Raw genomic sequence first — 24,266 nt, forward strand, 5'->3', positions numbered from 1 at the left:
GATAGTGACTAAACTGACTTTGAATTTTCCTGCTTTATGGAAATGTCTGCTGGATACAATGGGCCTGAAGGCTGAAGATGGATGCCACAATGGTACAGAGGAACTTTGGGTGACTGTCCAGGCAGCGAGATGTCTCTGTCATTTCTAGAGTTTTAAAACTTGCTTTTTTTCTTGTTTGCTTAGGTAGTATTTTATCTTTCTGGAGTCATTGATGGAGTTAAGAATAGTTAGTTATAGTTATAGTTTTCCTTAGTTATGATAAAGATTATTGTAACTTTTACTTGATAACTATTTCGTTATATGTAATTTTGCTATGTTAAAGTTAAAGCCTTTTTTTTGTTTAAACAGAAAAAGCGGAAATGATGGAGGAAGGTCATTGGTTAAATAAAAAGAAACTGCTTGGCCCTTATTGGTTAGAAGATAGTTAGGAGGAGTAAACAGAATAGAACGCTGGGAGGAAGAGGAAATGAGCTCAGTCTCCACAGCTCTCATCTCAGGAGCAGACGCCTCAGAGAGACACCATGTTCCCAGCTCCCAGGCAGACACACGTGATGAAGCTCCGACCCAGGAAGGATGTAGGCTAGAATCTTCCTGGTAAGCGCACCTATGGGCGCTTCACAGATGATTAGAAATTGGCTAAATTAATATGTGAGAATTAGCCTAGAAGAGGCTAGATAGAAATGGGCCAAGCAGTGATTAAATGAATACAGTTTGTGTGTTGTTATTTCGGGCATAAGCTAGCCAGGCAGCCCGGGTGCTGGGGACGCAGCCCCGCCTCCCTTATTACTACACTGAACCTGATAGAATAGAAAGGGGAAGTACTCTCCAACATATGGGCTAAGGAGATTGCTTCCTACGTATAACTCCAGCAGCACAGACATTAAGGGCAATATTGAATAAATGGGACCTCCTGAAACTGAGAAGCTTCTATAAAGCAAAGGATACTGTCATTAAGACAAAAAGGCAACCTACTAACTGGGAGATGATCTTCACCATCCCCACAACAGACACAGGTCTAATCTCCAAAATATATAAAGAGCTAAAGAAAGTAGACTTTAAAATGCTAATTAACCCAGTTAAAAAATGGGGCACTGAACTGAGCAGAGAATACTCAACAGAAGAAGTTTAAATGGCCAAAAGACGCTTAAAGTCATGCTCAACCTCCTTGGCAATCAGGGAAATGCAAATCAAGACAACTATGAGATATCATCTTATACCTGTCAGAATGGCTAAAATCAAATACACCAATTATAGCCTTTTCTGGAGAGGTGTAGAATAAGGGGTACACTCATCCATTGCTGGTGGGAATGCAAACTTGTGCAACCAATTTGAAAATGAGTGTTTGGGTTTCTCAGGAAATTTGGGATCAACCTACCTTAGTACGCAGCAATACCACTATTGGGAATATACTCACGAGATGCCCTATCATTTGACAAAAGCATTTGTTCAACTATGTTCATAGCAGCATGATTTGTAATAGCCAGAACCTGGAAACAACCTAGATGGCCCTCAATGGAAGAATGGATGAAGAAAGTGTGGAATATATACATATTAGAGTACTACTCAGCCATAAAAAAACAATGACATCTTGAATATTGCATGCAAATGGATGGAAATAGAAAACACAATCCTGAGTGAGCTAACCCACACCCAAAAAAATGAACATGGGATGTCCTCACTCATAACTGGTTTATAGCCATAAATAAAGGACATTGAGCCTATAATTTGTGATCCTAGAGAAGCTAAATAAGAAGGTGAGCCCAAGGAATAGCATATAGTCATCCTCCTAGATATTGGAAGGAGACAAGATTCCTGCGCAAAAATTGGGAACTTGGGGTGGGATGGGTGTAAGGGGAAATGGGGAGAGAAAAGTGGGAAGGGGAGGATGGGGGGAGCTTGGGGGAATGGGATGATTGGGATAAAAGAAGGGTGGATATGGGAGCAGGGAAGCATATATCCTAATTAAGGGAGCCATCTTAGGGTTGGCAAGAGACGACTTTAGTGGGGCTCACGGGTGTCCAGGGAGATGTCCCCAGTTAGTTCCTTGTGCAGCTGAGGATAGGGAACCTGAAATGACCCTATCCTATAGCCATACTGATGAATTTCTTGCATATCACTACAGAACTTTCCTCTGGTGATGGATGGAAATATAGGCAGAGACCCACTTTGGAGCACTGGACTGAGCTCCCAAGGTCCAAATAAGGAGCAGAAGGAGGGAGAACATGAGATAGAAGTCAGGAACCCGAGGGGTGCACCCAACCACTGAGACAGTGGGGCTGATCTTTTGGGAGCTCACCAAGGCCAGCTGGACTGGGACTGAAAAAGCATGGGATAAAACCAGACTCTCTGAACATGGCGGACAATGAGGGCTGATGAGAAGCCAAAGAAAATGGCACTGGGTTTTTATCCTATTGCATGTACTGGCTTTGTGGGAACCTAGCCTGTTTGGATGTTCACCTTCCTATACCTGGATGTACTGGGGAGGTCCCTGCATTTCGCACAGGGCAGGGAACCCTGACTGCTCTTTGGACTGGAGAGGGAGGGGGAAGGAATGGGGGGAGGGGAGGGGAGTGGGCGGAGAGGGAAGGAATGGGGGGAGGGGGAGGGAAATGGGAATTGGTGAGGAAGAGGAAATTTTTCAATAAAATGAATAAATAATGATAATAATAATAATAATAAATTAATACAATATCTCTAATTTCAGCAAATGCATTATTTCTTATTAGGCCTACATTATAAGGCAACAATAGACATTAGTTGTAGAGGAAATCCCTGTTATTATTTCAATAAAAGCCATTCAGAATCTAAATAATTAAAAAGCATTATATGTTAAACAAATCATGAAATTATTTTTGAATACAAGAATAAGGACTGGTTTGAGGTTTTATTATCACCACATTGAAAACTTGTTTGTCCACATCTTCTAAAGTTGAAAGCATTTATCAATTTTTCTGGTGGGATACTCAAAAATGAAATTTATTTTATATAAATACTTGCAAATAATATTTTAGCAAGTTTATTTATGGAACACTAAAAGTGAAAAAAAAAGATTTTATCCCAAAAATAGATAAATAAATAAATGATATCAACATATTATCAAGTAAATTTTACTTTTATAGATATTTGTAAGATCATAGATTAATTCTAAAAGATAAATTTTAAACAGACTAAATGAAATATATGTACTTCATAATTAAATTAAATTTAAAAGGGCATAATAATTAAAAAGAAAGCATCAAATTTTCCAAGGCTTAGGTGACCAGGTGCTATCTTCCTACCTAGACCTTCCTGGATGCCAACATATGTTCTCCTTACAACTTGAAAATATTAAAACTACACCCCCTTATGGGCTACATTTGGCTGTCATGAAATTTATATGTGTGTACATATTTTCCAAAATTCAGAGAATACAGGACTAAAAACATTTAGCTAATAGCAATTAAATATTATTTTCATTTTTTTATTTAAATGATATTTTTCCTCATATATGTGGTGTTAAAATAATACCGATTATTTATTTACTCACTGTGGTTACACTAATGGCAGCACTACTAAAGCATAACTTTTTGAAATATAACCATGTATCATTTCCTATACTGAAACTTGCATTGTAAACCAGGCTGATTATGCATACACAGAGGTTTGACTTCCTATTCTTCCTAGTAATTGGATAAAAGGCTTATGTCAATATACAATTCTGCTTGTTTTTCTTTTCTCAGATAAATATAAATTCATGATTTCTGCTGCTATTGAATTGATATTTTATATTGTAAATTATTTTTACCAAAAAAAGTGATTTCATTTTTCTAAAGAGTGACTCTGTTTTTAGCATAATACATATTTATGGATTATTTGGATATATAAGCATCACAGTATTATCAAATCACACATGATCCTTTTACTTATTGATACTGAGTCAGCACAGATGAATTATTATTAAATACATTTGTCATGTTAATGATTTTAAATCATGTATTTTACCAAACGCACAAAGATGTTTTCTGAAATTCTTGATAAATACATCTTTAAAATTGTAAAAGTTCTTTATGAGGCTGGAGAGATAGAATGTTTAAGAGCTCTTGATGCATTTGCAGAGGACCTACATTTGGTTTTCCAGCATCCACATGATGATGCACAACACTGTCTAACTCCAGTCTTAGAAATTTGAAGGCATCTGCTTTATTAATATTAATTAACTTTTTATATTTGATTTTTTTCTTTGGGAACTGGAGAGATGACTCAGAGGTTAAGACTATTGGCTACTCTTTCAGAGATACTGTGTTCAATTTCCAGCAATCACATGTTGACTCACAAACATTTATAGGAGGATCTAATGCTCTTCTGGCATGCAAGCATGCATTCAAACAGAATACTGTACACATACCAAATAAATAAATTAGAAAAATATTTTTCATTCAATATATTTTGTTCAAAGTCTCTCCCTTCCCAAAAATCATTTCAGATCCTCACCACCTCCTTAACCACTCAAATTCCAAGCAAAGAAAAACCCAAATGAAAAACCAAAGCAAAGCCAGGTGTGGTGGCCCACATGTTTAATTCCAGCACAGAAAGATGGACAGATCTCTATGAGTTTGATACCAGCATTGCCTGCAAAGTAATTTCCAGGACAGCCAAGACTGCTACACAGAGAAACCCTGTGTTGAAAAAACACACATAAAAACACACATACACATACACACGAATAAAACGAAGAGTAAAGGAGGAAAGAAAATCAAAACAAACAGAATACAAAAACCTGTAAAACACAATGGACAAAAACAAAGCAAAAACAACACAAGAAAACGGGGATTGTTGACCAACAACTCCTGGGCATGGAGTCTGCCCTGGCATGCCTTGGTAAACTCAGCCACACTTTATGGGAGAACATTGATTGTCCCCTTTTCCAGTAGATATCAATTGCAAATAGCTTCTTTGCTAGGAGCTGGGGCTATGTGTTGACTTCACTTCTCCATGCTGCGATTTTGTCTGGTTTTAACCTGTCCACTACATCACTGTCTTTGTGTATCTGACTCTTGAGAACTGCCTGCCTTTTCTCACATCTTTTTTTTTGTTTTATTTTTGTAGCTTTATAAATAATATCATTCGAAATTTTCACCTCCTCCCCTCCTCCCATTTCCCTGATGCTTCCCCACTCACCCTCCCCCTCCCACTCCAGTCCTAAGAGAGGGCAGGGTATCCTGTCCTGTGGGAAGTCCAAGCCCCACCCCCTTCATCCAGGCCTAGGAAGGTGTGCATCCAAACAGACTAGGATACCAAAAAGCCAGTACATACAGTAGAGACAAATCCCAGTGCCTTTATCATTGGCTTCTCAGTCAGCCCCCATTGTTAGCCACATTCAGAGAGTCCGGTTTGAAGACATGCTTGTTCAGTCTCAGCCCAGTTGGCTTTAGTGAGCTCCCATTAGATCAGAAACACTGTGTCAGTTTGTGGACCAACACCCGCAGTCCTGACTTTTTTGTTCATCTTCTCCCTCCTTCTGCTCTTCAGCCGGACCTTAGGAGCTCAGTCTAGTGCTTCTATGTGGGTCTCTGTCTCTATCATCATCCATTGCCAGATGAAGGTTTTATGATGATATTCAAGATATTCATCAGTATGACTATGGGACAAGGCCAGTTCAGGCACCCTCACCTCTACTGCTCAGGGACTTAGCTGGGGAAATCCCCGTGGATACCTGGGATCCCCTCTAGAGCCAAGTCTCTTGCCAAACGTAAAATGGGTCCCTTAATTAAGATATCTTCTTCACTGCTCCCATATCCGCCCTTCCTCCATCTCAACAATCCCACTCCCCTAAAATATCCACAATCCTCCCCTTCTTCTGCTGAGAATTCTCTGTTCAGTTCAGTACCCCATTTTTTAATTGGGTTATTTAGAAATTTAATGTCTAGTTTCCCGAGTTCTTTATAAATTTTGGAGATAAGACCATTGTCTGATGTGTAGTTGGTTGTCTTTTTGTCTTAATGACTGTGTCCTTTGCTTTACAGAAGCTTCTCAGTTTCAGGTCCCATTTATTCATTGTTGCTCTTATTGTCTGTGCTACTGGGGTTATACATAGGAAGAAGTCACCTGTGCCCATGGATTGCAGTATACTTCCCACTTTCTCTTCTATCATGTTCAGAGTGGTAAGATTTATATTGAGGTCTTTAATCCATTTGGACTTGAGTTTTGTACATGGTGATACTTATGGATCTGTTTTCTTCTACAGACTAAAATCTAGTTATTCAAGCAAAATTTGTTAAAGATGCTTTCTTTCTTCCATTGCATAATTTTAGATTCCTTGTCAAAAATCAGGTATCCATAGATTTGTGTATTAATATCCAGGTCTTTGATTTGATACCATTGGTCAACGTCTCTGTATTTATGCCAATACTAAGCTGTTTTCATTACTGTAGCTCTGTAACAGAGTTTGAAATCAGGGATTGTAATTTAGCCTCCTGAAGTTCCTTTATTGTATAGCATTGTTTTTGCTATCCTGGATATTTTTGTTTTTCCATATAGCATTGATTATTGTTCTCTCAAGGTCTGTGAAGAATATATATATATATATATATATATATATATATATATATATATATATATATATATATAGTGAATTCTAAGCAAGCTAGTTCATCAGTTATACCTATGATGAAAAATATTATTGTATCATCCAAAAACTGGAAAATATCTGAAAAAGGTATATAATAATTATGGGGAGAATGCACAAATTGACAGACAAATAGCCAGACACAAACATAAATACACACACAAAAAAAAAATCTAAAACCAGATCCAACTGTAAGATATACTACAATGCTAGAGTAAAGTAATAAACACAGCTGACCTTGGTCATTGCAACGCTTTACACAATAGTCAATAACTGGAAAAAAATTCAAATCAATTGAAGAATGAATGAATATAAGTGGAATGTATACATAGCTTAATATTATTTATCTTTAAAAATAATCCAATTCTACAATTGTTAATATCCTTAAATACACAGATCAGGCCCCTGTTTTGAGTTCTTAGTCTCAGAAATAAAAGAATTGAGGAGTGGAATCAAATTGAAGTACAAACATAATTTTACTAGGACTTAAAAGAGAAAATGAATGGAAGGCAAAATATAAACTTCAGCAGCTATGTAGAAGACGTAAATGGAGGAAAACAAAAAAAAAATGCATGCAATTTCCATGAGTATGAAGGTCAAGTATATGGTTAACAAGCAGCCACAAGTTTGTAAGATGGGTAATTTAGAGATATTATGAAACCGACATATTAGTGGGGAAAACACAATGTGTTAAGGAAGGCATACAAAAAAAAGTAATAGAAAAAAATAAGTCATTCTAAATTGGGAAGTCTTAGAACCCTATTTGGCTTCTGGTTAGGGGGCAGGGATTCTGAGGAAGAAACTTGCAGAATATATTAGAAATATTGCTTCCTATATCTTAGCATAGCTTAATATGAGTCCAGCTTCCCAGAGAAGATTTGTTAACTACCACGGTTGAATGAACCCACCTGAAATATGAGGTCTCTACTCAATCCAATGAACAAAATCTTTCTACTGAAAACTTTTCTACTATAATGTGGGTGGGATTTTTTTTGTCACATTTTGTTTAAATGAAACAAAAAAGATGAGTACCACATGTTGTCATTCACATGTAAAACACAAAATGTAGTACATTTTATAGAATCAGAGAATATTCTAGTGAATATTCTAAAAGTATGGAAGAATAGATATGGACTAAATTTTGAAAAGTTATTAGTTGGCAATAAATCATAGTTAAAAGAAAGAAATTCTCACTTATTGCAAAGTAAGGTGATTAGAGGAAAACAACCATGCACATATTATATTTAAAAAGTAATTTTAAAAATTTACCCTAAAGAAATGATAAATGTACTACATAATGTCTATTTTACCATGCTACAGAATGTATTCAATGTATATATCTGTTTAATGAAGTAATAGGGGCGGCGGGGCTGCGTCCCCGGCACCCCAGCCGCCTGCTCGGCTAGCTTATGCCCAAAATAACAACATGAACACTGTATTCATTTAATCACTGCCTGGCCCATTCTCCTCTAGGCCAACTCTCACACATTAATTCATCCCATTTCCAATCATCTGTGTGTAGCACCCCAAGGTGCGCTTACCGGGGAGATTCTAGCCTAGTCCATCCTGGGTCAGAGCTTCATCCCGGGAGCGGGGCATGGCGTCTCTCTCAGGCGTCTGCTCCCGAGAGCAGAGCGGTCGAGAGACAGGTGGATCTCTGAGAGTTCAAAGACAGCCTGGTCTACAGAGTTACTTCAGGTTAAAGATACAGAGAACCTGTCTCAAAAAGCAAAGCGTTAAAAGTAAAAATTAACAAAATAGAGGTTAAAACAAAGCTGCACAAAGATGGAAAATACACAGATAATTTTGATACTGTATGCTATTATGCTCTCTTTGAATTACATAAATGCTGAGGAAAGAGCAAAAGCTGCTAAAAGATTTTTATTTATAAATGCTGCTAAACTAATCCAACATAGATATTTTAAATTTGGATCTAAGGACATGATGCTTTGGAAAGGAGTTTCTTATTTTGTTTTCACAGAGGATGAGACGCTGTTCATTTCTTCAATTCCGATGTGGTATGATGGACCACGCCCCCCTGAAGGGTTGTTGTGAACATCTCCAGAAAATTGCTTTGTTCAACTGCCAACTGAGAAGAAACTAGCACACAGGTTATACCATGAAAGACCTAATTAACTACGCCCCCATTCAGCAGGAAGCAGTTTGGAGAGAAATAACTGCGCCCTTATTCCCAAAAAATGTTTATAAATGTTCTTTTACATTTAAAGGGGGATATGATATAGGCATGAATAATTTGCATTAGTATAGATTTTGTTTTATTGATAGAGATTTATGGTCGATTTTGTTATATGTATAAGTGTTTCTGATTTTGATTAAGGTATTGTGATTGTGTAGTTCATTTTAATATGTACTGTATAATTAAGAAATATAGGTTGTTAATGGATAATCATCGATAATAGTAAAGCTTGTAGTCATGTTAGTTAGATTTTCTAGATATATAGAGATATATTTTAGATAGACATTCTTCATGTCTTTCAAAGATTACAGAATAGGACATTTAATGTTTTAATAACTTAGGACTTTTCATGACAATGAGACACTCTGCTCCTGGCAGCACCAATGTACTTCAAGAGGAAGATGGGCATCGAAGAGGCTCGTTATGGAGTTTGAAAGCCATTTGGGCAAGAAACTGCTCTTGCCTGGACTATTGCATAAACTGGACACAGAGAACCCACAGAGAGAGGACTACTGAATTTGCCTAAGGTGAGATGATCTTTCGGGGTTCCTGATTCATGAAAGAGTCTGCGAGACATTCTGCAGGACACAACAGATAGTGACTGAACTGACTTTGAATTTTCCTGCTTTATGAAAATGTCTGCTGGATACCATGGGCCTGAAGGCTAAAGATGGATGCCCCAACGATACAGAGGAACTTTGGGTGACTGTCCAGGCAGCGAGATGTCTCTGTATTTTCTAGAGTTTTAAAAGTTGCTTTTTCTTGTTTGCTTAGATAGTATTGTATCTTTCTGGAGTCTTTGATGGAGTTAAGAATAGTTAGTTATAGTTTTCCTTAGTTATGATAAAGATTATTGTAACTTTTACTTGATAACTGTTTTTTTATATGTAATTTTGCTATGTTAAAGTTAAAGCCTTTTTTTTTTTTGTTTAAACCGAAAAAGGGGAAATGATGGAGGAAGGTCATTGGCCAATAAAGAAACTGCTTGGCCCTGTGGCTGCAGTAAACAGAACAGTTTAAACATGATTTTTAGCCAACCAAAACATAGTTTTTTTTTTAAATTTTATCTACCTATTACAAAACTTCCAATACCTTTTTAAAATCATATAACGATAATAAAAAAAATATTTTTTTTTCTTTTTATTGACAGAAGTTTCTGTCCCACCTGGTCCTTTAGCCATTTAGTCCCTATAAAACACAGAAAGGCTTATAATAATTATAAACTGTTTGGCCTATTAGCTCAGGTTTATTATTAACTAGCTCTTACAACTTAAATTAAGCCACAATTCTTATCTATGTTAGCCATGTGGCTTGGTACTTTTTATCACTGAGGCATTCTCATTTTGCTTTTTCTGTGGCGGTGTCCTGACTGCAGACTGAAACTTTTATTCTCTCTGAATTCTCCTATTCTGTTAGCACCACCTATACTTCCTGCCTTGCTACTGATCAACCAGCATTTTATTAAACCAATAAAGGTGACAAATCTTTACAGGGTACAAAAGCATTATTACACAGCACCACTTTTTTTTCTTTTTACATATGTATAATTCTTCAAGGTAACAGTATATACATTTTCGAATTAAGTCAATTCAAGTCATTATTATTTGGTGATGTATAGAGACTCTCATACCTTTCTCATTGATTGATTGATTACTTTGCTTGGGGGAAACTTGCATGTCCTGGAATGTATAGAACTCTCAGAGTACAACTTGTGGAGTTGGCTCTTGTCTTCCAGCATGCAAGATCAAGTAAAGAAATGCAGACTAGATGGTAAGGTTGGCAGAAAGCACCATTACACTATGAGACAATTTGCTAGAACATTTTTTTTTCTTAAATAGTCTAAAGATATATTTTTGAATTATTATTTAACAAGTAATTTGAACACACACTGAAAATGTCTGATATTTACAATAACATTTTCAATTAATGATGAAATCTTTTTGTTAAATGTGCAATTAAGCAAAGTTTTTTCTCAATCATCATTTAACCTCCTATAAAAATAAAGAGAATGATGACTCATTGCATAGTATAAACTTGTTGGATGACTATCTAATGGTAATATATAATTTAGAGGTTATATAGCATAAGCTTATACTTTTACAATATAGAATATTTGTATTTGCTAATAGATGCCTGAGATATGAATATCTTCATAGATTTTTCAATTTATTTCTCTATCAGTTATACTTCATTAAAAATTCAGTTTTATACTTATTCCTTCCTTAACTTATGCCTAAAATGTTTAATGTAACAGTTCTCAAAATATTGTCCCCCAAAATTTTTTATCTATTAGTTTTTAAGAAATGGTTTCTTGGTATAGCTTTCCTGAAACCTACTTTGCTGTGCAGACTTGCCTGAAACTCAGAGAATCTCTTTGCCTCTTTTTGCTGGGACTAAAGCTGTACACTAAATAGGTCAAGCATCTTCATTAACTGGTTCTTGTAGATTCATAATCTACCTAAAGAAAATGTGCAAAGAAAATACTCTTCATAAACATATCACTCTCTAGTAATATTTTTCATTGTGAAGCTGTGTTTCTAAAAAAAAATTTGCTGCTGGAACTAAAATCAAATAAGTGGCAAAAATCTTTTCAAAGACAAAGATTTTAGGGTCATAAAATCGGAAAAAAAATATTAGTTCTCATCCATTTCTATAAGGGCATTTTTTACATGCTGTTTAAGGGCGTCAATCACTTTCATGAAGTCAACCTTTTCTACTTCTTCTTGATTAAGGTGTTCATGTCCTCCCGATGTGAGGTCGCTGGTTTCTGGTGGCTTCATGTTGCTTTTCAGCTTGTTGGGCGAATTCTTGCCTTGGCATCTACCCATCTCTTCTTCCAAATGCTCCCTTATGGATCTTCTTTACCGGATCAGGTCTCCTTGCCTACCCAATGCTGGATCTCCCCAACGTTGTCTCTCCCCAATGATGGGTCTCCCCAAGGCTGGGTCTCCTGGCGCCTAGAGATCAGGCCTCGGTGCTGATGGGCAGGTGGCAAACAAAGCGCCTACCCTTCTTGGTACAGGCAGGCCAAAGAAAGAAAGGAACTCCCGCCTGCTTGGGTGCCCCGAGGATTCGGACCCAGTGCCCAGACAGGCTGGGCTGGGTGATGTTATGTGCAGAAAGAGGGCGGTGGGGCAAATTGGGGAGGGTTCTGGATGGAAGCTGGGTGGGCTAGGAAGAAAGAGGAGGTATGCAGGGAGTGGGGGCCCTGCCGAGAGCTCAAGAAGTATAGGGGGCCAAGGAAGTTCTGAACTCCTCTTCCCGGGCTGGCAATGCAGGGTCAGAAACTCACCCCAACGCTGGGTCTCCTGGCACCTAGAGATCAGGCCTCCATGCTGGTGGGCAGGTCGCAAACAAAGAGCCTACCCTGCTTGGTGCAGGCAGGCCAAAGAAACAAAGGAACTCCCGCCTGCTTGGGTGCCCCGAGGATTCGGACCCAGTGCCCAGACAGGCTGGGCTGGGTGATGTTATGTGCAGAAAGAGGGCGGTGGGGCAATTTGGGGAGGGTTCTGGGTGGAAGCTGGGTGGGCTAGGAAGAAAGAGGAGGTATGCAGGGAGTGGGGGCCCTGCCAAGAGCCAACTAATTACAAGGAGGAGCAGAAGACTGGAAATAATCAAACTGGGGGCTGAAATCAACAAACTAGAAACACAGAAAACAATCCAAATAAACAATGAAACAATGAGCTGGTTCCTGGAGAAAATCAGCAAGATTGACAAACCCCTATCCAAACTAATCAAACGGCAGATAGAGAATTTGCAAATTAATAAGATCAGAAATGAAAAGGGGGAAATAACCACAGACACAGAGGAAATTCAGGCAATCATTAGATCTTACTACAAAAGCCTGTATGCCACAACACTGGAAAATTTAAAGTAAATGGACACTTTTTTAGATAAATACCATATACCAAAGTTAAACCAGGAACAGGTGAACAATCTTAATAGACCTGTTAGTCACAAAAAATTAGAAGCTGTTATCAAAAACCTCCCTACCAAAGAAAGCCCAGGACCAGATGGTTTCAATGCAGAATTCTACCAGAACTTCCAAGAAGACCTAATACCTATACTCCTTAATATATTTCACAATATAGAAACAGAAGAGTCACTGCCAAATTCATTTTATGAAGCTACAGATACTCTGATGACAAAACCGCACAAAAACTCAACCAAGAAAGAGAATTTTAGGCCAATCTCACTCATGAATATCGACACAAAATTCCTCAACAAAATACTGGCAAACAGAATCCAAGAACACATTAGAAAATTTATCCATTATGATCAAGTAGGCTTCATCCCAGAGATGTAGGACTGGTTCAACATACGAAAATCTATCAATGTAATCCATCATATAAATAAACTGAAAGAAAAAAAAACACATGATCATTTCATTAGATGCTGAAAATTCAATATCACTTTATAATGAAAGTTTGGGAGAGATTAGGGATACAAGGGTCGAACCTAAATATAATGATAGCTATATTCAGCAAGCTGACAGCTAACATCAAACTAAACCGAGAGAAACTCAAAGCCATCCCAGTAAACTCAGGAACACGACAAGGCTGTCCACTCTCTCAATACCTCTTCAATATAGTGTTTGAAATTCTAGCAATAGCAAGAAAACAGCTTAAGGGGATCAAGGGGATTCAAATTGGAAAGGAAGAAGTTAAATGTTCCTTATTTGCAGATGATGTGATAGTGTACATTAGCAAACCCCAGGTTCTGACTATTACAAATAATACTGCTATGAACATAGTTGAACAAATGCTTTTGTCATATGATAAGGAATCTCTTGGGTATATTCCTAAGAGTGGTATTGCTCGGTCCAGCGGTAGATTGATCCCGAATTTCCTGAGAAACTGAAACACTGACTTCCACAGTGGTTGCACAAGATTTCATTCCCACCACCAATGGATGAGGGTACCCTTCCTCCACAGTCTCTCCAGCAAAGGTTATCCTTGGTGTTTTTGACTTAAGCCATTCTGACAGGTGTAAGATGGTATCTCAAAGTTGTTTTGATTTTTATTTCCCTGATTGCTAAGGAAGTTGAGCACGACCTTAAGAATCTTTTGGCCATTTGAACTTCTTCTGTTGAGAATTCTCTGTTCAGTTCACTGCCCCATTTTTAAATTGGGTTAATTAGCATTTTAAAGTCTAGTTTCTTGAGTTCTCTCTATATTTTGGAGATCAGACCTTTGTCTGTTACGGGGTTGGTGAAGATCTTCTCCCAGTCAGTAGGTTGCCTTTTTGTCTTAGTGACAGTGTCCTTTGCTTTACAAAAGCTTCTCAGTTTAATAGGCCCCATTAATTCAATGTTGCCCTTAATGTCTGTGTTTTTGGGGATATACATAGGAAGCAATCTCCTGTGCCCATCTGTTTTAGGGTATTTCCCACTTTCTCTTCTATCAGGTTCAGTGTGTTTGGACTGATATTGAGGTTTTTAATCCATTTGGACTTGAGTTTTGTGCACGGTGATACATTTGGGTCTATTTTCATGCTTCTACAGGTTGACATCCAGTTGTGCCAGCACCATTTGTTGAAGATGCTTTCTTTCTTCCATTGTATTCTTTTAGCTCCTTTATCGAAAATGAGGTGTTCATAGGTTTGTGGGATAAAATTCAGGTCTTCTATACAATTCCATTGGTCGACTTTTCTGTTTTTATGCAAGTACCACACTGTTTTCAATACTGTGGCTCTATCATAGAATTTGAAGTCAGGGACGGTAATGCCTCTAGAAGATCCTTTATTGTATAGGATTGTTTTGGCTATCCTGGGTTTTTTTGTTTTTCCATATAAAGTTGATTATTGTCTTCTCCAGATCTGTGAAGAATTTTGATGGGATCTTGATGGGGATTGCAATGAATCTGTAAATTGCCTTTGGTAGAATTGCCATTTTTACTATGTTGAACCTCCCAATCCAAGAGAAAGGAGGTGCATCCATTTTTTTGGTATCCTCTTCAATTTCTTTCTTCAATACCTTAAAGTTCTTGTCAAATAGATCTTTCACTTCCTTGGTTAGATTTACCCCAAGATATTTTATGCTGTTTGTGGCTATCGTGAATGGTGAAGCTTCTCTGATTTCCCTCTCTGCTTCCATATCCTTTGTGTTTAAGAGGGCGACTGATTTTTTTGGAGTTGATCTTGTACCGTGCCACATTACTAAAGCTGTTTATCAGCTGTAAAAGTTCTTTGGTGGAGTTTTGGGGGTTACTTATGTACACTATCATATCATCAGCAAATAAAGAAAGTTTCACTTCTTCCTTTCCAATTCGAATCCCCTTGATCTCCTTATGTTGTCTAATTGCTATTGCTAGAACTTCAAGCACTATATTGAAGAGGTATGGCGAGAGTGGACAGCCTTGTCGTGTTCCTGAGTTAAGAGGGATGACATTGAGTTTCTCTCCGTTTAATTTGATGTTAGCTGTCGGCTTGCTGTACATAGCTTTTATTATATTTAGGTATGACCCTTGTATCCCTAATCTCTCCAAGACTTTTATCATAAATGGATGTTGAATTTTGTCAATTGCTTTTTCAGCATCTAATGAAATGATCATATGTTTTTTTTTCTTCAGTTTATTTATATGCTGCAATACATTGATAGATTTTCTTATGTTGAACCAGCCCTGCATCTCAGGAATGACGCCTACTTGATCATAATGGATAATTTTTTGGATGTGTTCTTGGATTCGGTTTGCCAGTATTTTGTTGAAGATTTTTGGGTCGATATTCATGATGAGATTGGCCTATAATTCTCTTTCCTGGTTGAGTCTTTGTGTGGTTTTGGTATCAGAGTAACTGTAGCTTCATAAAAGGAATTTGGCAATGAATCTTCTGTTTCTATATTGTGGAATACATTATGGAGTATAGGTATTATGTCTTCTTGGAAGTTCTGGTAGAATTCCGCATTGAAACCATCTGGTCCTGGGCTTTTTTTGGTAGGGAGGTTTTTGATAACAGCTTCTAATTCTTCACTACTGACAGGTCTGTTTAGATTGTTCACCTGGTCCTGGTTTAATTTTGGTAAATGTATTTATCTAAAAAAGTGTCCATTTCTTTTACATTTTCCAGTTTTGTGGCATATAGGCTTTTGTAGTAAGATCTAATGACTCTCTGAATTTCCTCTTTGTCTGTGTTTATGACCTCCTTTTCATTTCTGATCTTTTTAATTTGTGTATTCTCTCTCTGTTGTTTGATTAGTTTGGATAGGGGTTTATCAATCTTGTTGATTTTCTCCAGGTACCAGCTCGTTGTTTCATTGATTCTTTGGATTGTTTTCTGTGTTTCTAGTTTGTTGATTTCTGCCTTCAGTTTGATTATTTCCAGTCTTCTACTCCTCCTAGGTGAGTCTGCTTCTTTTTTTTTCTAGAGCTTTCAGGTGAGCTGTTAAGTCTCCAATATGTGCTTTCTCTGTTTTCTTTAAGTGGGCACTTAGTGCTATGGATTTTCCTCTTAGGACTGCTTTCATAGTGTCCCATAAGTTTGAGTATGTTGTTTCTTTATTTTCATTGAATTCAAGGAAGACTTTAATTTCTTTCTTTATTTCTTCCTTAATCCAGGAATGGTTCAGTAGTTGACTGTTCAATTTCCAAGAGTTTGTAGGCTTTCTGGGGGTAGCATTGTTGTTGAATTCTAACTTTAACCCATGGTGATCTGATAAGACACAGGTGCTTGCTAATTTTTTTTGTAACTGTGTAAGTTAGCTTTTTTACCGAGTATGTGGTCAATTTTCGAGAAGGTTCCAAGAGCTGCCGAGAAGAAGGTATATTCTTTCCTCTTTGGGTGGAATAATCTATAGATGTCTGTTAAGTCCATTTGCTTCATTTCCTCCATTACTTCTCTAATTCCTCTATTAGTTTTCTGTCTGATTGACCTGTCCATTGGTGAGAGAGGAGTGTTGAAGTCTCCTATTATTAGTGTGTGCGGGTTGATGGCTGCCTTGACTTTTAGTAATGTTTCTTTTATTTACGTGGGTGCTTTTATATTAGGGGCATAGATATTCCTGATGAATTGTTCCTGTAATGAGTACAAAATGTCCTTTTCCATCTCTTCTGATTGATTTAAGTTTGAAGTCAACTTTGTTAGAAATTAGTATTGCCACACCTGCTTGTTTCTTAGGTCCATTTGCTTGATAAGCCTTTTTCCAGCCCTTTTCTCTGAGTAGGTGCCTGTCTTTGTGTTTGAGGTGTGTTTCTTGTAGACAGCAGAATGTTGGATCCTGTTTTCGTATCCAATCTCTTAGCCTGTGCCTTTTTATAGGTGAGTTGAGCCCATTGACATTAAGTGATATTAATGACCAGTGGCTGTTATCTCCGGTCACTTTTTTAGTAGTAGGGTTTGTGTGTTTCCCTTCTTTGAGTTGTATTGATGAAGGGTCTCTAGATGTCTGAGTTATTGTGGTCATTGTTGGACTCCTTGGTTTGTGATTTTCCTTCTATTACTTTCTGTAAGGATGGATTTGTGGCTACATATTGTTTAAATTTGTTTTTATCCTGGAAAATTTTGTTTTCTCCATTTATAGTGAACAAAACTTGACTGGATATAGTAGTCTGGGCTTGCATCCATGATCTCTTAGTTTTTGCAGTACATTCTGGCTTTCATTGTTTCCATAGTGAAGTCAGGTGTAAGTCTGATAGTTTTATCTTTATAAGTAACTTGGCCTTCTTCCTTTGCGGCTCTTAATATTCTTTCTTTATTCTGTATATTTTGTGTTTTGCTTATTATATGGCAAGGGGATTTTTTTTTTTTTTGATCCAGCCTATTTGGTTTTCGGTATGCTTCTTGAACCTTCATAGGTACATCTTTCTTCAGGTTGGGAAAGTTTTCTTCTATAATTTTATTAAGTATATTTTCTGGACCGTTGAGCTGCACTTCTTCTCCTTCTTTTACTCCAATTATTCTTAGGTTTGGTCTTTTTATTGTGTCCCATATTTCCTGAATGTTTTGTGATGAGAGTTTGTTGGACTTGCTGTTTTCTTTGATCTGTGCATTTTTTTCTCTATGTTATCCTCAGAATCTGAGATTCTTTCTTCTATCTCTTGTATTCTGCTGGTTATGCTTGTTTCTGTAGTCTCTATTTGTTTACCTATATTTTCCATGTCCAGCCAGCCCTCTGTTTGTGTTTTCTCCTTTGCCTCCATTTCAGTTTTCAAGTCATGAACTATTTCCATTATCTGCTTGATTGTTTTTCCTTGGTTTCCTAGCGTATCATTCACTGATTTACTCAATTCCTCGAACTTTCTGTCATACTTCTCATCTATTTCTATAAGGGTGTTTTTTTATATGCTGTTTAAGGGTGTCAAACACTTTCATGAAGTCAGTTTTTTCTACTTCTTCTTGATTAAGGTGTTCATGTCATCCTGTTGTGAGGTCACTGGCTTCTGGTGGTTTCGTGTTGTTTTTCAGATTGTTGGGTGAATTCTTGCATTGGTTTCTGCCCATCTCTTCCTCCCAATACTCCCATATGGATCTTCTTTTACAGGATCAGGTCTTCTTGCCCACTGATGTACCTTCCCAGTGATGTCACTTCCCAGTGATGTTTCTCCTGGTGTCCAGATTGGATCTCCGTGCTGCTTGGTTAGCTCGCAAACAAAGGGACCACCCTGCTTGCTGCAGGCAGGCTAAGGAGACAAAGGAGCTACTGCCCTCCCCTTTGCCCTCCTGAATTGGATTCGGTCCCAGTGCCCAAGCAGGCTGAGCTGGGAGGCGCAATGCCACCAATGAAGGGAGGGAGGGAGGGAAACAGGGGGTGGGGGGATCTGGATGGAAGCTGGATGGGATAGGAAGAGAGAGGAGGTATCGGGCAGTATAGCACCTGTAGGATGTCCAGGAAATGTAGGCGGGCTGAGGTACGTCTGAGTTCCCGTTCCTGGCTGTCTCAGCACTCACTCACCACAATGATGTTTCACTCGGTGCCCAGATCAAAACTCCGTGATGCTTGGTTTGCTCGCAAACAAAGGGCCCACCCTGCTTGCTGCAAGCAGGCTATGGAGACAAAGGAGCTACTGCCCTCCCCTTTGCCCTCCTGATTCGGGTTTGGTCCCAGCACCCAAACTATACATTACATTTTTAAATGAACTACACAATCATAATACTTTAATCAATATCAGATATACATATATATATGTAATAAAATTGACCTTAAACTTGGTAGCAATAAATCAAGATTTATTGCAAATTACTCATCTCTATATAGTATCCTCCTTTAAATGTAAAAGAATATTTATAAACAGTATTTGGGAATATGGACACAGTTATTTCTCTCCAAACTTCTTCATGCTATATAGGGGTGCTGTTAATTAGGTCTTTCATGGTATAACCTGTGTGCCAGGTTCATCTCAGTCAGCGGTTTAGTGAAGTAATTGTTTGAAGGTGTTCACAGCAACCTTCAGGAGGGCGTGATCTATCATAACATATTGGGATAGAAGCAAGCCACATGGTCCCATCCTCTGTGAAAACAAAAGAATAACTTTTTCAATGCATCATAACCTTAGATCCAAATTTTGAAGTCAAGGTATTTTCTTGGATTAGTTCAGCAGCATTTATAAACAAATATCTTTTAGCAGCTGTTGCTCCTTCCTCAGCATTCAAACAATTCAATGAGAGCATAATAGCCTACAGTATCAAGATTCTCTGTGTATTTTCCATTTTTGTGCGGCTTTATTTTAACCTATATTTCATTTATTTTTACATTTATTTTTTGGGACAGGTTCTCTGTATATCTTTGTCCTGGAATAACTCTGTATATCATTAGGCTGTCCTAGAACTCACAGAGATCCTCCTGTCTCTGCCTCCCAGGCATTGGGATTAAAGATGTGTGCTACCATACCTTGAAGTCAAAGAGGTCAATATACTTCTGCCCATTGAAGTCATAGAGGTCAATCTACCTCTGCCTTGCAAGTGTTGGGATTAAAGGTGTGTACCCCCACTCTCAACTACACTCTTTTTTTTTCTTTTCTACTTTTAAGAACTTTAACCAGTAGCCTGCATATATTTATAACACACTATAAGTCATTCCGAGGTTTTCTTTGTCTTTGAATCTCTCTTTACTGTATATCGCTCTCTTTTTCTGACCACATGAGCCTTTAAATTACTAAGCAATATGGAGAGGATGAAAGCCGTGGCTTTGACAACTGGATCCAGCCCATTCCTTAGCTTTCCAGCCTCATGGCAGAGGTACCGGCTGTAGCCATTTTTATTGCAACAACTCTATGTCATTTCAAGGTCCCTGCCAGCAAGCAAGCTGCAACAGTATGTCCACAAACAACACTCAAGTCTGCTCTCTGTAGCTGGCCCACCTGCCTCAAAGAGTCAGAGTTTGCCCTGGCAGGACAGCCCAGGTGCCGCTTTTCTCCTGCTACAGCTGAAAACTGAAAAGCATGCGGTCAGATTTTCATCAACACCATTTAAGTGTTTCACGGCAGGACCTCTTAAAAGAGCTGCAAGCTTTGCAGAAAAAAACTGTATCAGGAAGCCTCTCTTAGATGAGAGCACTTGTTTGCCTCTAGCAGGCAGAGCAGGACCGAGAAATTGCTGCTACAAGGAAACATGCTGTATTCTTTCCCAAGCTTCCTCAGGCTTTCTGTGGATTCAGTTATCGACATCTGGGCACCATTGGTAGTGATGAGGAAGCAGGACTGCTTTTTGTCCTGCCAGGCTCGCACACAGCTAGCTTTACACCTGAAATAAGAACACACAAATTGTATCCATTTAAACACTGCTTGGCCTATTAGTTTCAGCCTCTTATTGGCTAATTCTCACATCTTGCTTTAACCCTTATTTAGTAATCTGTGTAGCACCACGAGGTGGTGGCTTGTTGGAAAAGATTCAGCATGTCTGACCTGGCTGATGGCTCCATGGCATCTGCCTCACTACCTTCTTTCTCCCAGCATTCTGTTATCTTTCTCCACCTATCTAAGCTGCTGTCCTATAAAAAGCCAAGGCAGTTTATTAACCAATGAAAGTAACACATAGACAAATGACCATCCTCCATCAAGACTTAAAGACAGATATAGACAGTCATAGAAAAGATAGTTTAGAATAACTAAAAATAAGTCCAGGTACAGAAAAAAATACATAAGAACTCTGGATCCAATTTTGTGTGTTCTTAACTTTCAATTATTTTAAATGCTAATGTACAAAAACAGTAGCCCCTGATATATGTTGGATCATGGAAAATGCTAAATTAAATCAACTATATATTTTTAAAAATTCTTTTTTTTTTTTTTTTTTTTTTTTGGTTTTTCGAGACAGGGTTTCTCTGTAGCTTTGGAGCCTGTCCTGGAACTAGCTCTGTAGACCAGGCTGGTCTCGAACTCAGAGATCCGCCTGCCTCTGATTTTTAAAAATTCTTAATTTAAATATGGAAGTTAGGCAAAGTGTTGCATTCATAGAGATGTTATGATTTGTTTCAACAGAAAACAAACAGCTGTGGATTCCTTCCATATTAATATAGATCAGATTTGAACAAGCAAGACCTTTTACATATTTTTGCTTCAGACATGGAGAAGGAAAAAAAAAGCTACAGGACAAGTGATGTATAATCTGATCCCTTGACGTGGAATAAGCTCTAAGAGGAGACTGAACATAATAAATCTTGTTGGCTATAGAGACTTCATGATTTAATTTTTTTCTGGATTATGTATATTATGTATTTTCTTTGAATTTTTTAATTTGAATGAGCTAAGTACAGAGAGACATTTCATTATAAAGGCTGATAAGCTAAACCAACACATTTACTTTAAAGGCATCTTAACTTTAAAATTTTGGTCTAAGGATATATTGCTTTGGAAAAATGGTTCTGCTTTTGTTTCTACAAAGGATGATAACCTGTTGGTTCCTTCTTGACTAATGTGGTTTGAGGAACCAAAACCACCTGAAAGGCCTCTGTTAATACCCCAAAACACTTCACCCAACCAAAAACAGAAGGCAGATTGTACAGAGCAAATTCCAAATCCCCTAAATGATTGTTTATAAATGTTTGTTTACATTTAAAGGGAGATAGGGTATATAGACAAATAATTTGTCATTTTATGGATCATGATTTATTATTAAATGTGATCCTTTCTTATGAATGGATAAAGATTTGTATTACAGTTTGGTGATATAGTCCAAATGGACTTATAAAGCTGACAGATGACTTTAACTGTTCAAACAAATAAAAAAAAATAATCTGTAGCTGAATTTGCAAACCCCACAGTCCATACTTGTGTTAGTGCAAGTATGTATGATACCCATGAAAATTTGTGCATCTTAGAGAAAGGGGACAAAACACCAATGGAAATAGGTGGTCCAGGTAATCCAGTCTCTTAGTATGCCTCTATTGCAATTTACTCAGGGTTCTTCATCCAGAACACCTTCAAGCCTGCTGACTGAGATAATATTTCTCATAGACTACTCCAGCTAAGTATTCAGACAATCTCTGCACTTTTCAATTGTACAGAGACGAGACAACATATAATACAGCTAAATCTCCCTGGACTTTACTATTATAACAAATTACCCAGGGTTTCCTAAAAGTGTCAGAAACCACAGAAAACAGGTAACAATCTAGAGATCATGACACTGACATTCCCAACATGGATGGTTTTGGGTAATTTGATGGGTTATAGATGTTAACCATCATTTAGGGTCATTTGTTATAAGGTATTGATCATGTTGAAGAAAAATAAGCTAAATAACCAAGTTTTATTCAAAGATCTCTTTCTTGAATAAAAAGGGGGTATATAATATAGAAATGAAGAGATAAAACAGTAAATGAGTCTACTTTAAATAATCAATACTCTCAATCATTTTATATTGTTATGGATTTTTGTATATTGATAAAAAATTTAAGGTTTTTTTGTTAAACATTAACTCTCCAAATTTTTTTTATTGTCAGTGAAAATTGGAGTAATAATTACAACTGACCCACTTTATAGAATGTATCAAGTTGATTATAGCAATTATTTCAGTAGGAATGGTCTACTACTGCCTAAGCAATTTTAAAAGAAATTTGCAGAATTTGCAATGTCTAATTTCAACACTTTACAATTTCACTGTAGTGTTAATTATACATTGTGTGTATTTTCAGAGCATATTTAATTGCACATGAAAAAAACTGAAGTTTTCTATGTAAATTTTACAATAACTAAAAAAAAAACAAATTACAATGTCTTTCTAAAAGACTACATCAACAGAAAATAAGAGGATTTTTAGCTGTTCAAAATGAGAAGTTGAGCACTCATGTCTCAGGTGTGTTTTTTTCTGTCTTCTTTAGTAGGCAATGCTGATGGAAAATTCTGTGTCAGCTTGTTTAAATCAAAGCAACTTATAATTTCTCCTCTCTCTACATCCAAGTTTAAATTGGCCAAAAGAAAAATTTGCACAAGACCTAGAGAGTTGAAGTGGAAGAACATTAAAGTCTGTGAAGTTTCCATAGTGGGATGTGGTGATGAACAGATAGAGAATTGTCCCATCATTTATTTTGTTCTCATGCTTCCTGTTTTTCCTCTAGCCAAGGTTTTATCAACCTGTGAGTTCCAACTCTTTTGTCAAACCTTTAAATATAAAAATATTTACATTATGATTCATAATAATAGTAAAATTACATTTGTGAAATAGCAACAAAAATAATTTTAAGGTTGGAGGTCACCACAACTTGAGGAGGTACATTAAAGAGTTAGGAAAATTGAAAGTCTTTTCTCCAAGTCTTTTTCAACACTCATGACCCTGTTGGTCAACAATGACTAGACTCAATGTTAGTCAAGCTGCAAGCCCACAGAGGACATCACTGTATCTTCTATCTTTTTAGGCATGCCCATTGGTATTGCTGGAGGTATCCTCAGGCTGTTCACTTGGCTATTGACTTAATTTCTGTCCTAGCAACTCCTTTGAAGACCTTACTTTGCCAGTCCCTTACCAGCTAGAACAAGTCTAATTGCTATCTTAAGTCTCCTATCCACATTGTTTACAGCAATTCCAATTTCCTAACTGAATTCTAGCTTAGGATAGAGCAACCCCATCCTTAGGTCACTTAGTAAGATCAAACACTTACGAGAACTCAGTAAGTTAGTTACATGAGGTAGAAGAATAGCATAGAGCCCCATGGTACAAAACTAGGGACATTGTCATCAAAGAAATGACATTAAATTTCAGTTGATAGCTTTTTTTATTGATTTTACTGAGCCCTACATTGTTTTTTGCTCCCAACTCTGCCTCTTCCCTCCCCTTAAACCCTCTCCCAAGGTTCCCAGGCTCCCAATTTACTCAGGAGATCTTGTCTTTTTCAACTTTCCATGTAGATTAGATCTATGTATGTCTCTCTTAGGGTCTCAACTTCACATGGAAAACCAAAAAAAAAAAAAAAAAACAACAGAATACTGAAAAAAAATCCTGTACAATAAAAGAATTTCTGGAGGTATCACAATTACTGACTTCGTACTCTAGTAAAGAGTTGCAGTACTGAAAACAGCCTGGTATTGGCATAAAAAC

The sequence above is a fragment of the Microtus oregoni genome, unplaced genomic scaffold (genome assembly GCF_018167655.1).
Source record: "Microtus oregoni isolate MIOR12 unplaced genomic scaffold, Mior012 000067F_ref0000223, whole genome shotgun sequence".
NCBI lineage: Eukaryota > Metazoa > Chordata > Mammalia > Rodentia > Cricetidae > Microtus > Microtus oregoni.